General features: G+C 43.7%; 1 protein-coding gene across 1 annotated transcript in view; it reads left to right on the top strand.

Moving 5' to 3' along the window:
* Positions 1-13,900, top strand: part of GRB2 (growth factor receptor bound protein 2) — a 94,248-nt gene that overhangs the window by 65,707 nt on the left and 14,641 nt on the right. The gene's annotated exons all lie outside the window — the stretch shown is intronic.

Genomic DNA, 13,900 nt, shown 5'->3' with positions numbered 1-13,900 from the left:
TCATGTCATAGTTGTTTTACTTAGTTGTTCATTGATTGCTTGTCCTGTGTGCCCTGACCAGGCAAGCCCAGGATTTTGAACTGGTGACCTCAGCATTCCAGGTTGATGCTTTATCCACTGCACCAACAGGCCAGACTGAACCAGGCATCTTAGCATTCCAGGAAGGGCCCCCATGCTGAGAGGTATTAGTATAGACAGAAACAGAGCTATATTTTCTTTCTTCCTAATCCATTTCATACTGAAAATTTCCTTCCCTATTCAGTCCACCCCATGTCCCCACCATAATACCTTTTTGTCTTGGAGAAAGTAGAAGCAGGCAGTCTGTGGAAAAGATTTGGTATACCCCCTTTTGAGGTGCTCCACCTCAAAGTCTTTTGGCAGTGGTGCTTAAGTTACAGGAAGACTGATTGCCTAATTCTATTACTTGATTTAGCTTCTCCTTCCTTGGAGGAACAAACTCATGGCAATTAGTCTTCTTTTCTTTTTTTTTAAGGTGATAGGAGGGGAGATAGTGAGACAGACTCACACATGAGCCCTAACCGGAATCTACCCGGCAACCCCATCTAGGGCTGATGCTCCAGTACCAAGGTATTTTTAGCACCTGAGACTGATGCACTCAGACCAACTGAGCTATCCTCAGTACCTGGGGCCATGCTCGAACCAGTCGAGCCACTGACTGCAGGAGGGAGAAAAGGGGGGGGTATCAGGTGGTTGCTTCTTCTGTGTGCCCTGACTGGGAATTGGACCTGGGACATCCATATGCCAGGCCAACACTGTATCCCCTGAGCCATTGGCCAGGGCCTAGTTTTCTTTCAAGGATCTATCTGTTCAAGAAGTTAATTGTTTTTCACCAAGGAATTTGATGGTAATGTATAATGTGTTCATTCCATTGTTTCTGTACCAAGCTAGTTCTATGATACTGTATACATTACTTAGAACAATACAAGTCAGTTCCTCATTCTAAGAGGTATGGAGAATACACATGAGAATTGGGTGTGGAGCCTGAAAATTTCCTTCCCTATTCAGTCCACCCCATGTCCCCAATTTTAGGGTGCTTCAGTTTAGTTTGGAAAGGGACCAAAGCACTACAGAGTAGTGGTAGACAAGGTGTCATAAGGAATTATATGTTAGTATTAACCATGATCCTTTGTTAAATACTGTAAAGATGAAACAGAAAAATGACCAAACTGGTTATAAACTCTGAAATGAATCTTGAAAGATCCAAATAGATAAGGAAGAGGACAGTCCAACCAGAAGGAAAACATCAGAGAAGTACAGTGTGCTTAGGGACTGCTGAGTTGACGGGCTTGACTGAACTGTAGGGTTCACTTAGTGAAATAGTTGGGTGAAAAGGACAGATGAGTAGGTGATGGCCAAACTACAAGAACTGGAATGCTGGCCTGGCCTGTGGTGGCGCAGTGGATAAAGCATCGACCTGGAAATGCTGAGGTTGCCGGTTCGAAACCCTGGGCTTGCCTGGTCAAGGCACATATGGGAGTTGATGCTTCCAGCTCCTCCCCCCTGTCTCTCTTACTCTGTCTCTCTCTCCCTCTCTTCTCTCTAAAATGATTAAATAAAATAAAAATTAAAAAAAAAAAAAGACCGTAATTGTCTTAAAAAAAAAAAAAAGAACTGGAATGTTGAGTGTTGGGGAAATGAGTTGAAAATCTGTATTTTCTGGTTTTGTTCCCTCTTACTGTTAAAAACGGCCACTGCTCATATGATAATGCTCTCACATGATGCAGCTGATTGCTTTCATGCTTGGGAGGGGGCTTGGTTATGCTAGTGTGTGATGGGGGAGGACTTTCGCGCCAAAAAGTTTTAAAAGGAGGAGCTAGGAGGCCATTTTGGGCAGAGAGACCACATTGTTGCAGAGGAAGGAGAGTAAGAGACCACATTGTTGTAGAGAAGAGGAGACCCTGTTGTAGCAGGGCAGGGAGGCCACATGGAGGAGAGGAGGCAGCCAAAATGGCGGGATGCTGAAGGAGAAGCCAGTTTATGCAGGAGAAGGAGATGGGGAACAGAGCTGAATAAGACTGGTGAGGCCTTTGGTTCAAGGAAAAAAACGGAAAAGGTCAGTGGTTTTGGAAGCCCTGAATGGAAAGGGAAGTGTTTTCCTGCTGTGTATATTTTTTCTCCCACTGATTGCGAGCAGAAATAAAGAGGATGGCTCAACAGTTCTTGGCTCTGTAGATTCCTTACCGTCTGGCCAAATTAAATGCGAACCTAAACCTGCACAGGTGAAGTGCTGTGATGGTGGCCGCGGCTACTAGCTTTACATTGAGCTAAGGATAATTTGGGTTAAGCCTATTTTTTTTGTATTTTTCTGAAGCTGGAAATGGGGAGAGACAGTCAGACAGACTCCCGCATGCGCCCGACCGGGATCCACCTGGCACTCCCACCAGGGGGAGACGCTCTGCCCACCAGGGGGCGATGCTCTGCCCCTCCGGGGCGTCGCTCTGTTGTGACCAGAGCCACTCTAGCGCCTGGGGCAGAGGCCAAGGAACCATCCCCAGCGCCCGGGCCATCCTTGCTCCAATGGAGCCTCGGCTGCGGGAGGGGAAGAGAGAGACAGAGAGGAAGGAGAGGAGGAGGGGTGGAGAAGCAGATGGGCGCTTCTCCTATGTGCCCTGGCCGGGAATCAAACCCGGGACTTCTGCACGCCAGGCCGACACTCTACCACTGAGCCAACCGGCCAGGGCGGGTTAAGCCTTTTTAAAAATGTTTATTTTATTGATTTTAGAGAGAGAGAAAGAGACAGGAGCATTAATCTGTTCCTGTATGTGCCCTGACCGGGTATTGAACCTATAACTTCTGTACTCTGGGACAAGGCTCTAACCAACTGAGCTTTCTGGCCAGGGCGGGTTAAGACTTTTTAATAGAAAAACAGTAGTATTTGAATTGATAAGGTGCGCATGAACTAGATTGAGGTCAAACCAGTTCAGTATTAAACTATGATGTCTGGCCATTTGGTGGGCCTTGGTCTCTTGATCCACTAATGTTCTTCCTTCAAACTGATCCCCATTGATAGCGGCTACTTAGAGAGGGTAGAGAAATCTAGCTTGAGCAACCAGAAAGGAGGTACTATTTAAATGACACATTATAAAAGTGATGAATGATTCCACCAGTAGAAAATTTTGGAGTTTGGGGTGTTTTCTTTCCTCCCTTCTTTCCAACCCTACTCCTTTTCCTCCCTCCCTCCCTCCCTCCCTTCCTCTTTTTTATTCCTTTCCTTTTAAATTGTTTAAAGAGCAAAACTGAGCACTTCTCACTAGTGGTCAGAATATAGACTCGACCAACAAATGGCCTTTGGATTTCTTTAGTTTGGTAACTAGAATCTTTCTTAACCCTTTGAGTAGTACTAATGTTCATGTACGTCCTCGTGCCTCCTGACGATCCAGAGTATGATCGTACATGTGTGAGGCAACATTAGAAAAAGGCAAATGAATGATGTTCTTGTTTCCATAAATTGGTTATCAAACAAACATGATTTTAAGTTAATAAAACTGGAACTGGAACTAATTTCATTTTTTGAAAAAACTCACTCCCAGGGTCAACAAGCATGAAAAAAACTCACTACTCAAAGGGTTAAAGCATTAAAAAAAATCAAGGATTTAGGACTCCTTGTGGAAATATCCATTTCAGAGGAAACTAAGTGCAGCATTTCGTGGCATAGGTATACTTTTGCAATTATTAAAATTCAGAATAATATCTACAATGGGGGTGTTTTTTATGATTTGGCACACAGTAATGGGGGAAGTGTAGCAAAGATGTTTTTTGTGTCGAACAAAAACTGTAACATATGGAGGTGGTAATTATAAAGTACTTATTTAAAATGTTAGTAATGAATCAGTGTAGTTTGAGGCCATGTCTATAATCCATACTAAGGAAGACTTAAGAAGTTGAAGAGCATTCTAATAGTTTCTAATAAACTATATAATGGGCAACTGCAGAGAACTGATTTTAAATGGCTCTCCCAGTACTGTTATCCTAGTCAGGACCCTGTAGAATTTTTCTTAGGAGTTAAGTCTTTAAAAAGCCTGTCAGTCACAGCATTATTTCAGTTTTGCTCCTATGTAGTTGATTGAAAAATCTTCGAAGAGCTGGGTAAGACTCACTGGCTTATGTTGCATTTCTGTAATGCAGGGACCAGCTATAAGTGGTATTTTGGTTGTTGTTTTTTTTAATGTGTAAGAACTTAAATATGTAATTGTTTCTCTCTTTCCTGTACAAATGCTTTTATACAAACTGCTTTACAAATTGATAAAACTTTGAATAATATTCCCTGAAGAAATATTGAACCCACTGTAAGCTGTTAGAATTAGAGTGTATATTGAAAGATTTGATGAGTCTACTCTCCATAACTGTACAGCTTATTTTTTTAAAAAATCATGCCTATCAATGAATGGCTAAGGTGCTGCAACAAAGAATTGATGCTTTTCATCTCTCTGCCTTCCTGTCTTTCTGTCCCTATCTGTCCCTCTCTCTCTGTTACTCTCTCTCTCGCTAAAAACCCCCCAAAAGAATTAAAAAGAAATCATGCCTGACCAATAGTGGCACAGTGGATAGAGTGTTGACCTGAGATGCTGAGGTCCTAGGTTCAAAACCCCATGGTGGCTGGCTTGAACAAGGTGTCACTGGCTCAGCTGGAGCCTCCTGGTGAAGGCACATATGAGAAGCAGTTGATCAACATCTAAAGTGATGCAGCTATGAATGATGCTTCTCATCTCTCTCCTCCCTCTGTTTCTCTCTTCTCTCTCTCTTACTTTAAATTTAAAAAAGAAAAAATGCCCTGGCCGGTTGGCTCAGTGGTAGAGCGTTGGCCTGGCATGTGGAATTCCCGGGTTCGATTCTCAGCCAGGGCACACAGGAGAAGCGCCCATCTGCTTCTCCACCCCTCCCCCTCTTCTTTCCTCTCTGTCTCTCTCTTCCCCTCCCACAGCCAAGACTCCATTGGAGCAAAGATGGCCTGGGCGCTGGGGATGGCTCCATGGCCTCTGCCTCAGGCGCTAGAGTGGCTCTGGTCGCAACAGTGACGCCCCCTGGTGGGTGTGCCGGGTGAATCCTGGTCGGGCGCATGCAGGAGTCTGATTGCCTCCCCGTTTCCAGCTTCAGAAAAATACAAAAAATAAAATAAAGGAAGGGAGGAAGGGAGGGGGGGAGGGAGGAAGGGAAAGAAAAGAAAGAAAGAAAAAATGCCTGTCGGACTGGGATGTGGAGGACCCAGGTTTGAAACCCTGAGGTCGCTGGTTTGAGGAAAGGGTCACTCAATCTGCTATAAGCCCTCCGGTCAAGGCACATAGGAGAAAACAATCAATGAACAACTAAGGTGCCACAACAAAAAAATTGATGCTTCTCATCTCTCTCCCTTCCGGTCTGTCCCTATCTTTCCCTTTCTCTGTCTCTCTCCGTGTCTGTCACACACTCCTCCAAAAAAATTATGGCCTTACCAGGCGGTGACCCAGTAGATAAAGCATTGGCCTGGGATGCAGAGGACCCAGGTTCAAAACCCAAGGTCACCTGCTCATCTGGTTTGAGAGCAGGGTCGCTGGCTTGAGGAAGGGTCAGTCACTCTGCTGTAGCCCCCTGGTCAAGGCACATATGAGAAAGCAATCGGTGAACAACTAAGCTACCATAACAAAGAATTGATGCTTCTCATCTCTCTACCTTTCCTGCCTATCTGTCTCTCTCACTTAAAAGAAAAAAAAATCATGATTTCTTTTCTTCTTCTTCTTCTTATTTTTTTTTTTTTTTACAAAGGCAGAGATAGACAGGGACAGACAGGAACAGAGAGAGATGAGAAGCATCAATCATCAGTTTCTCGTTGCACGTTGCGACTTCTTAGTTGTTCATTGATTGCTTTCTCACATGTGCCTTGACCGTGGACCTTCAGCAGACTGAGTAACCCCCTGCTGGAGCCAGCGACCTTGGGTCTAAGCTGGTGAGCTCTTTGCTCAAGCCAGATGAGCCTGCGCTCAAGCTGGCAACCTCGGGGTCTCGAACCTGGATCCTTCTGTATCCCAGTCCGACGCTCTATCCACTGCACCACCACCTGGTCAGGCTCTTTTCTTATTATTTACAGATGACCAAATATGTTCCGGCAAGGAAATATTCTAATATTTCAAAATACAGCAATCTACAAACAAAATGCTTACACATCACTTTTCTAAAAGACATCATTTTCTATTATTTGTGTAGAAAATTAAGTGCAGTTCTTGTCTCCCAGTATTGGTATAGAAGAGACAGGGAAGAGAAAATTAGCTATTGTAATCCTAGACTTCTGCATTTAAAATCTTTTTTAAAGTCAGCACAGAATCGTGTTTTTAGAATAAAATAGAGTCCTACTCCTCTGTTACTGTGTATCCTGTGGTGCCCATTACATGGATGAAACCTAACTAAGTGAAAGTAAAATTCAGTCCCCCAGGACTGCTGTGTTTTTTTTTTTTGTTTTTTTTTTGTTTTTTTTTTCATTTTTCTGAAGCTGGAAACGGGGAGAGACAGTCAGACAGACTCCCGCATGCGCCCGACCGGGATCCACCCGGCACGCCCACCAGGGGCGACGCTGTCGCCATGTTGCGACCAGAGCCACTCTAGCGCCTGAGGCAGAGGCCACAGAGCCATCCCCAGCGCCCGGGCCATCTTTGCTCCAATGGAGCCTTGGCTGCGGGAGGGGAAGAGAGAGACAGAGAGGAAAGCGCGGCGGAGGGGTGGAGAAGCAAATGGGCGCTTCTCCTGTGTGCCCTGGCCGGGAATCGAACCCGGGTCCTCCGCACGCTAGGCCGACGCTCTACCGCTGAGCCAACCGGCCAGGGCCAGGACTGCTGTGTTTTATTAGCACTATTAGTGCTAATGTGTCTGACAAAGTTATGTGGGGAAGTCAGTGTGTTCACCAGGGCAGCTGGAGTGTGGCTTTGTAACTAGTTGCTGTGCTGCTTATTCCACTTTCTAATGGACTCCCCTTGGATACTCTGGGAGGCAAGTATTGTCACTGCTTTATTGCTGGGGAAACCAAGATTTGGAGAAGAGTTGTTTGCCCAAGGTCACACTTCATTGTTGATGAAAATGGAGTTTAAACCCATGTGTTCATCCTCTTGAGTCCTGTGCTCTTGCCACATGATTAGGTGCATCCCAAGGGGTCTGAAATCTTAGATTTTCAACCTCTGGCTTTTTCTTTTTTAAAAACTATCTGGAGCCTGACCAGGCAGTGGCACAATGAATAAAGTGTTGAACAGGGGCACGGAGGACCCAGGTTCGAAACTCCAAGGTCACTGGTTGAGCACGGGCTCACCGGCTTGAGCATAGGATTGCTGTTGAGCCCAGAGGTCACTAGCTCAGCAGTAGCCCCCCCCCCCCCAGTCAAGACTTATGAGAAAAGCAATCCGTGAACAACTAAGGAGCTGCAACGAAGAATTGATGCTTTGAATTGGTATTGATATAAATGGGAATTTGTGCTTTTAGAATGATCTCAAATTGGGGTTGAGGGACAGGGCAGCAGCAAACAGTGTTACCAGAATCCCATCATATGGACAAGTAGGACATGTAGATTGCTCTGAACTATCCCTGGTAAAGACAGTTTTATTTCTGGGAATGACTTTTTTTCATAGAGTAGTGATAGTAAGCCATCATCGTAAGAGTTTCTAAAGTCTCATCGTGTTATTTTCTGCTTCCCTCTATTTTTGAGCTGTGAAAAGTTTGTGCTCAAGATGTATGAGGCCCTGGTGTGTTTTCTTACTGTAAATTGGACCATGATAGTACAATGTTCTCCTGACTGAAATATTTTTAACTTTTAGTTAAAGTATGATACATATCAAAAAGTTGATCTATAAGTACACAGATTGGTGAATTTTCACAGACTGAACTCACCAAGGTAACTAGAATGCATGAAATATAACAGTGACACCTCGAAAGCCCCTGTTTCCCCTTCCATTAATGCAGTGGTCCCCAACCCCTAGGCCGCGGACCAGTACCGGTCCGCAGAGAAAGAATAAATAACTTACATTATTTCCGTTTTATTTATATTTAAGTCTGAACGATGTTTTTTTTTGTTGTTGTTTTTTTTTAAAAAAAGATTTTTATTTATTCACTATAGAGAGGAGAGAGAGAGAGAGAGAGAAGAGAGAGAGAGAGAGAGAGAGGAGGGAGGAGCAGGAAGCATCAACTCCCATATGTGCCTTAACCAGGCAAGCCCAGGGTTTTGAACCGGCAACCTCAGCGTTTCCAGGTTGACGCTTTATCCACTGCGCCACCACAGGTCAGGCCCGATGTTTTATTTTTTTTAAATGACTAGATTCCCTCTGTTACATCCGTCTAAGACTCACTCCTGACACTTGTCTCGGTCACGTGATACATTTATCCGTCCCACCCTAAAGGCCGGTCCGTTAAAATATTTTCTGACATTAAACTGGTCCATGGCCCAAAAAAGGTTGGGGACCACTGCATTAATGGAATAGTTTTAATTCTCCTTCGTAAACATTACATCATTCCTCACCTAACATTTTCAGTCTTTTTTTTTTTTTTTTAATTTTTAAAAAAAATTTTATTTTTTTATTTTAGTAAGAGAGAAGGGAGAGAGTGATACAGACAGAAACATCAATTTGTTCCTGTGTGTGCCCTGACTGGGGATTGAACTGGCAACCTCTGTGCTTCAGGACAGTGCACTAACCATCCGAGCTATCTAGCCAGGGCTTGCTTTTTTTTTTTTTTTTTTTTTTTGTATTTTTCTGAAGCTGGAAACGAGGAGAGACAGTCAGACAGACTCCCGCATGTGCCCGACCGGGATCCACCCGGCACGCCCACCAGGGGCGATGCTCTGCCCCTCCGGGACGTCGCTCTGCCGCGACCAGAGCCATTCTAGCGCCTGGGGCAGAGGCCAAGGAGCCATCCCCAGTGCCCAGGCCATCTTTGTTCCAATGGAGCCTTGGCTGTGGGAGGGGAAGAGAGAGACAGAGAGGAAGGAGGGTGGGGGTGGGGGTGGAAAAGCAAATGGGCGCTTCTCCTATGTGCCCTGGCCGGGAATCGAACCCGGGTCCTCCTCACGTCAGGCCGACACTCTACCGCTGAGCCAACTGACCAGGGCCTTCTTCTTTTTAACTGAACTTATCTTTTCACAGAAACTCTTCTGTTCCTCCTTTCATAATCTCATCTCTTGATCATTTTGCTTCAGTTAAAGTGCTTTCTGTGGCTACAGAGTCATAACCTGAGAGAATATGGAGGTAGGAATAGAACATGCAGCTATGGGATAATAGCTAAAAACATTCCTTGGGATTTTCAGAACGGAATGAAAATCTGGTTGTTGAACTCAGCTATCTAGTTGCTGAGAGGTAATGAACAAGTGCACGCTAAGATGCCTTCTGTCGTAGGGAAGTGGTGATGGGAGCTACTTCCTCATTCTCAGAACTCTGATCAAGCTTTTAAAAATTGTGGAGGATGTGAGCTTTCATCTACAACCATAGCAAGTTAAGTACAGTCTCTGTAGGTGCATACTTACCCACACATGGTTCTGATCCCTTTCTCTTCTCCTCCTTAGACTCACTTATGTTGATTTATGTCCTTTGCTGTTTTATACATGTGAATAAAACTTACTTTTAAATATCTTGAATTATACCATCTTAGTTTCAAGGCTTGCATGTACCAGTGGAGTGGGTGGGTGGAGTGACCTACCCCCCTGACTCTCAGGTGGCCTGCAGTTAGCAGGGACACTTTTCAGTTCCAGAATAAAGAGGGTTATAGGCATGTGGAACAGTACTTTGGATTTCTGGTAAAGTGACATTCTGGCTGCTGGAATGTTCCAGAGAACCAAAATTTTCTCTGTTAATATACACATTACATTAAAGTTAAACTAGCCTGACCAGGTGGTGGCGCAGTGGATAGAGCATTGGACTGGGATGCGGAGGACCCAGGTTCGAGACCCCGAGGTCACCAGCTTGAACACAGGCTCATCTGGTTTGAGCAAAAGCCCACCAGCTTGGACCCAGGGACACTGGCTTCAGCAAAGGGTTACTCAGTCTGCTGAAGGCCTGCGGTCAAGGCACATGTGAGAAAGCAATCAATGAACAACTAAGGTGTTGCAGCTCGCAATGAAAAACTAATAATTGATGCTTCTCATCCCTCTCCATTCCTGTCTGTCTGTCCCTGTCTATCCTCACTCTCTGTCTCTGTAAAGTTAAACTAAATGCATTAATTTTGTATTTCCCTGCCTTCTTAGAGAGAAAAGCTTACTACTAAACACCAAGTTATAATAAGATACAATTTTTAAACCTTTAAAAAAAATTTTTTTTATTTATTGATTTTTTTTTTTTTTAGATAGGGGGAAAAAGAGACAGAGAAAGTGTGTGTGGGGGGGGGGGGGAGAAGTGGGAAGCATCAGCTCATTGTAGTTGCTTTCCATATATGCCTTCACTGGGCAAGCCCAGGGTTTTAAACTGGTGACCTCAGCATTCCAGGTCGACATTTTATCCACTGCGCCTCCACAGGTCAGGCCCAAGTAATAATTTTATTCTGCAGAAACTCATGGTTCTAAATTGGTGCCAAGTTTGGAAATTGTTCTGGAGTTTCCTTTGTTGGGATGGAGCACTTTTTAGGGTTGGGTTTGCCTCAGTTTTAGTAAAGATGACAAGAATAATGTGTTGCTATATGAACTGCTGGCATAGAATAGTTATCCTTAAATTAAAAGTGACCTTTCCCACCTGTCCTGTCGTGGCTCTATAGATGGAGCCTCACCCTGGAATGCTGAGGTCACTGGTTCAGGGTCCTGGGCTTGCCTAGTTGAGGCACATACAACAAGCAATCAATGAACTACTCAAGTGAAGCTGCTGTGAGTTGATACTTCTTGCTCTACTGCACATCTCTCTCCTCTCTGTAAAATCAGTACATAAAATAATTTTTTTTTTAAAAAGTGACCTTTTCCAAGTGATTACCTTATTCTGTTTTGATGCCCAAGTGGGCCATAATAACCTCCTGACTCTCCACTGTCTTCCAAGGAATCTTTAGAGTAGGTATATAACTCACCATTTTAGGAATTTAAAAGACATTTTGAAGCACTTGTGCCTGACTGGTGGTGGCGCAATGAATAGAGTGTCGGCCCAGAATCCTGAGGTCACTCATTGGCTTCAGCAGGGAGTCTCTGACTTGATGTCGACCATCTATACAGTCCCAAGGTCACCGGCTTGAAGCCCAAGGCCCCTGACTCAGCTTGAGTCCTCGGTCACATCCCTCATCAAGGCACATATGAGAAGCAATCAGTGCACAGCTAAAGTGAAGCAACTACAAGTTGATGTTCCTAACTTTATTCCTCCCTCTCTCACAAAAAAATAAAAAAGAGAAAAACTTGTTTATAAGCCTAAAGTTTATTTATTTTTTATTATTATAGACTGATAGCTTTATAAAGTAATTGCTAGGCCATATTTTTTTTCAGGCACTTCTTTTTGGTAGATAAGAAAATCCTGGTTTGCCCTGGCCGGTTGGCTCAGTGGTAGAGCGTCAGCTTGGCGTGCAGGAGTCTCGGGTTCGATTCCCGGCCAGGGCACACAGGAGAAGCGCCCATCTGCTTCTCCACCCCTCCCCCTCTCCTTCCTCTCTGTCTCTCTCTTCCCTTCTCGTAGCCGAGGCTCCATTGGAGCAAAGTTGGCCCAGGCGCTGAGGATGGCTCTATGGCCTCTGCTTCAGGCGCTAGAGTGGCTCTGGTTGCAACAGAGTGACACCTGGGATGGGCAGACCATCGCCCCTTCTGTTTGCAACAGAGTGATGCCCCCTGGTGGGCATGCTCAGTGGATCCCAGTCGGGCGCATGCAGGAGTCTGGTCTGACTGCCTCCCCGTTTCCAACTTCAGGAAAAACAAAAAAAGAAAGAAAATCCTGGTTTTAAGCAGCTTTTAAAATAGCTCTTTCGCTCTAATGCTCTTGAGTCTGCTGTGATGTCTGGGATGACAGTTTCCTCCTAAGAATACAGCATCTCTGTGATGCTGTTGAATCAGCCTTACTGCTCAGGGTTGCCAGTGTCCTGTCCTCATGGCAGGGAGCACCTTAAGAACATTCATTCTCCCTTAGAGCCCTGGCCACATAGCTTGGTTGGTTAGAGCATTGCCCAGAAGCACAGAGGTTGCCAGTTTGATCCCCATTCAGGGCACATACAGAAACAGATTGGTGTTCCTGTCTCTCTCTTTCTCTCTCACTCTCTCTCGCTCTCACCCTTTCTCACCCTTCCTCTCTATCAAAAAAGCAATTAAAAAAATGTTTTTTAAAGAACACTCTCCCTTCCAAACCATCATCCTCCATATGCACTTTATAATTGTCTAGCAACAGAACAGCTTTACTGGCTACAGCACAGTTTAGTGTTTTTGAAATGCATATTTTAAAACTACAAATGTATTGCCCTGGCCAGATAGCTCCGTTGGTTGGAGCACTGTCCCAATATACAGAAGTTGTGGGTTTGATACCTGGTCAGTGAATATACTGGAACAGATCAATGTTTCTGCCTCTCTCACTTCCTCCCTTCTCTCTCTATAAAGTCAATCAATAAAGTTTTTAAATTTATGAATGTATTTTACATATATTAGTTTGTATCATCACGGTATTTAATAAAATATAATGATTTGGGGGGAAACAATGATGAAAAGAAACAAATTTTCATCATTGAAGCTGAAGGGATTTACCTACCAGTGGCTGATTTTTTTCAGAGCTCTCAAATTCACACTCACAGAATTTGCCACCTTATCTTGCACACTTAAAGTCAGTGACCTATAAAAATTTTTTAAAAAGTCAGTGACCTACTAGTAGGGCCAGAGGTTGTCCAGCATCACAGATAGGCACCGGCATTGTAAAACTCCTCAGGGTATAGCCTCTGTTCAGAGTGAGTTTTCTTTGAGGCTCACTTAATGTTGGGCTATTTGTTGGTTAGCTTTCAGTCTGAAATAAAGTCCTGTCTCACTTTGAAATGCCAATACAGACACATTATACACTCTAAAGCAATCTAGATTCTAATATGGCAGTGAGTATAGCATTGTTCAGTACCTTGAATAAACCATTTGTTAAGAATTTTACTAACCTCATTTGTGGTGGCGTACAGTGGATAAATTGTCGACCCGGAATGCTGAGGTTGCAGGTTCAAAACCTGGGGCTTGCCTGGTCAAGGCATATATGGGAGTTGATGCTTCCTGTTCTTTGCCCTCCCTCTCTCTCTCTCACTCTCCCTCCCTTTCTAAAAATGGATAAAGTCTTAATAAAAAAAATTTTACTGAAGGAGACTTGACTTATCAGGTGAACACAATACAACATATAGATGATGTGTTATAGTATTGTACACCTGAAACCTATATAATTTTATTAACTATTAACACCCAAAAAATATTTTTAAATTTTACCAATTCTCTTTTAGAATTTTGTTGTATAGTGTAAATTGACTACTACTTCCTAGTCCATAAACATTTTTCTATGTTCATCATTTTGAAGTTTAGCTTACATTTCTGTTTTCTCTATTAAGTTACTTTTTTTTAGTGCTTTCTTCCCTTTGCTGTTTGTTAGAAATGTAAAATTCAAAGGATGGCCTTTACTCTATATCTACATCTGTCCTGCAACTTACGAGATGGCACAGTAGTGGTTTTTAACCAGTGTGTGTGCCACAGAATTTTTGAAACATGCAGTACCTGACTATTCAGTCAGGGACACTGACTTCTTTTCCCCAAGATTGTCAAATAAAAAAATGACAACGGCCAACACAGCAGTAGTTATCTGGTGTATGAGTGAATCAAAATTATACCTCTTTTTTTTTGAGGGGGTCAAATGAGCCCCCCAAAAATTTTTTTATGTGCCACAGAACTTTATTAATTAGTTTTTGTGTGCCATAAGATGGAAAAGGTTGAACATTGCTTCTCTATTGATTACAGTGTCATCGCCTAGGCTATTTG

Source organism: Saccopteryx bilineata, chromosome 6 (assembly GCF_036850765.1).
Source record: "Saccopteryx bilineata isolate mSacBil1 chromosome 6, mSacBil1_pri_phased_curated, whole genome shotgun sequence".
Lineage (NCBI taxonomy): Eukaryota > Metazoa > Chordata > Mammalia > Chiroptera > Emballonuridae > Saccopteryx > Saccopteryx bilineata.
The sequence above is the reverse complement of the archived record's forward strand: the minus strand, read 5'-3'. Positions and strand labels throughout refer to the sequence as shown.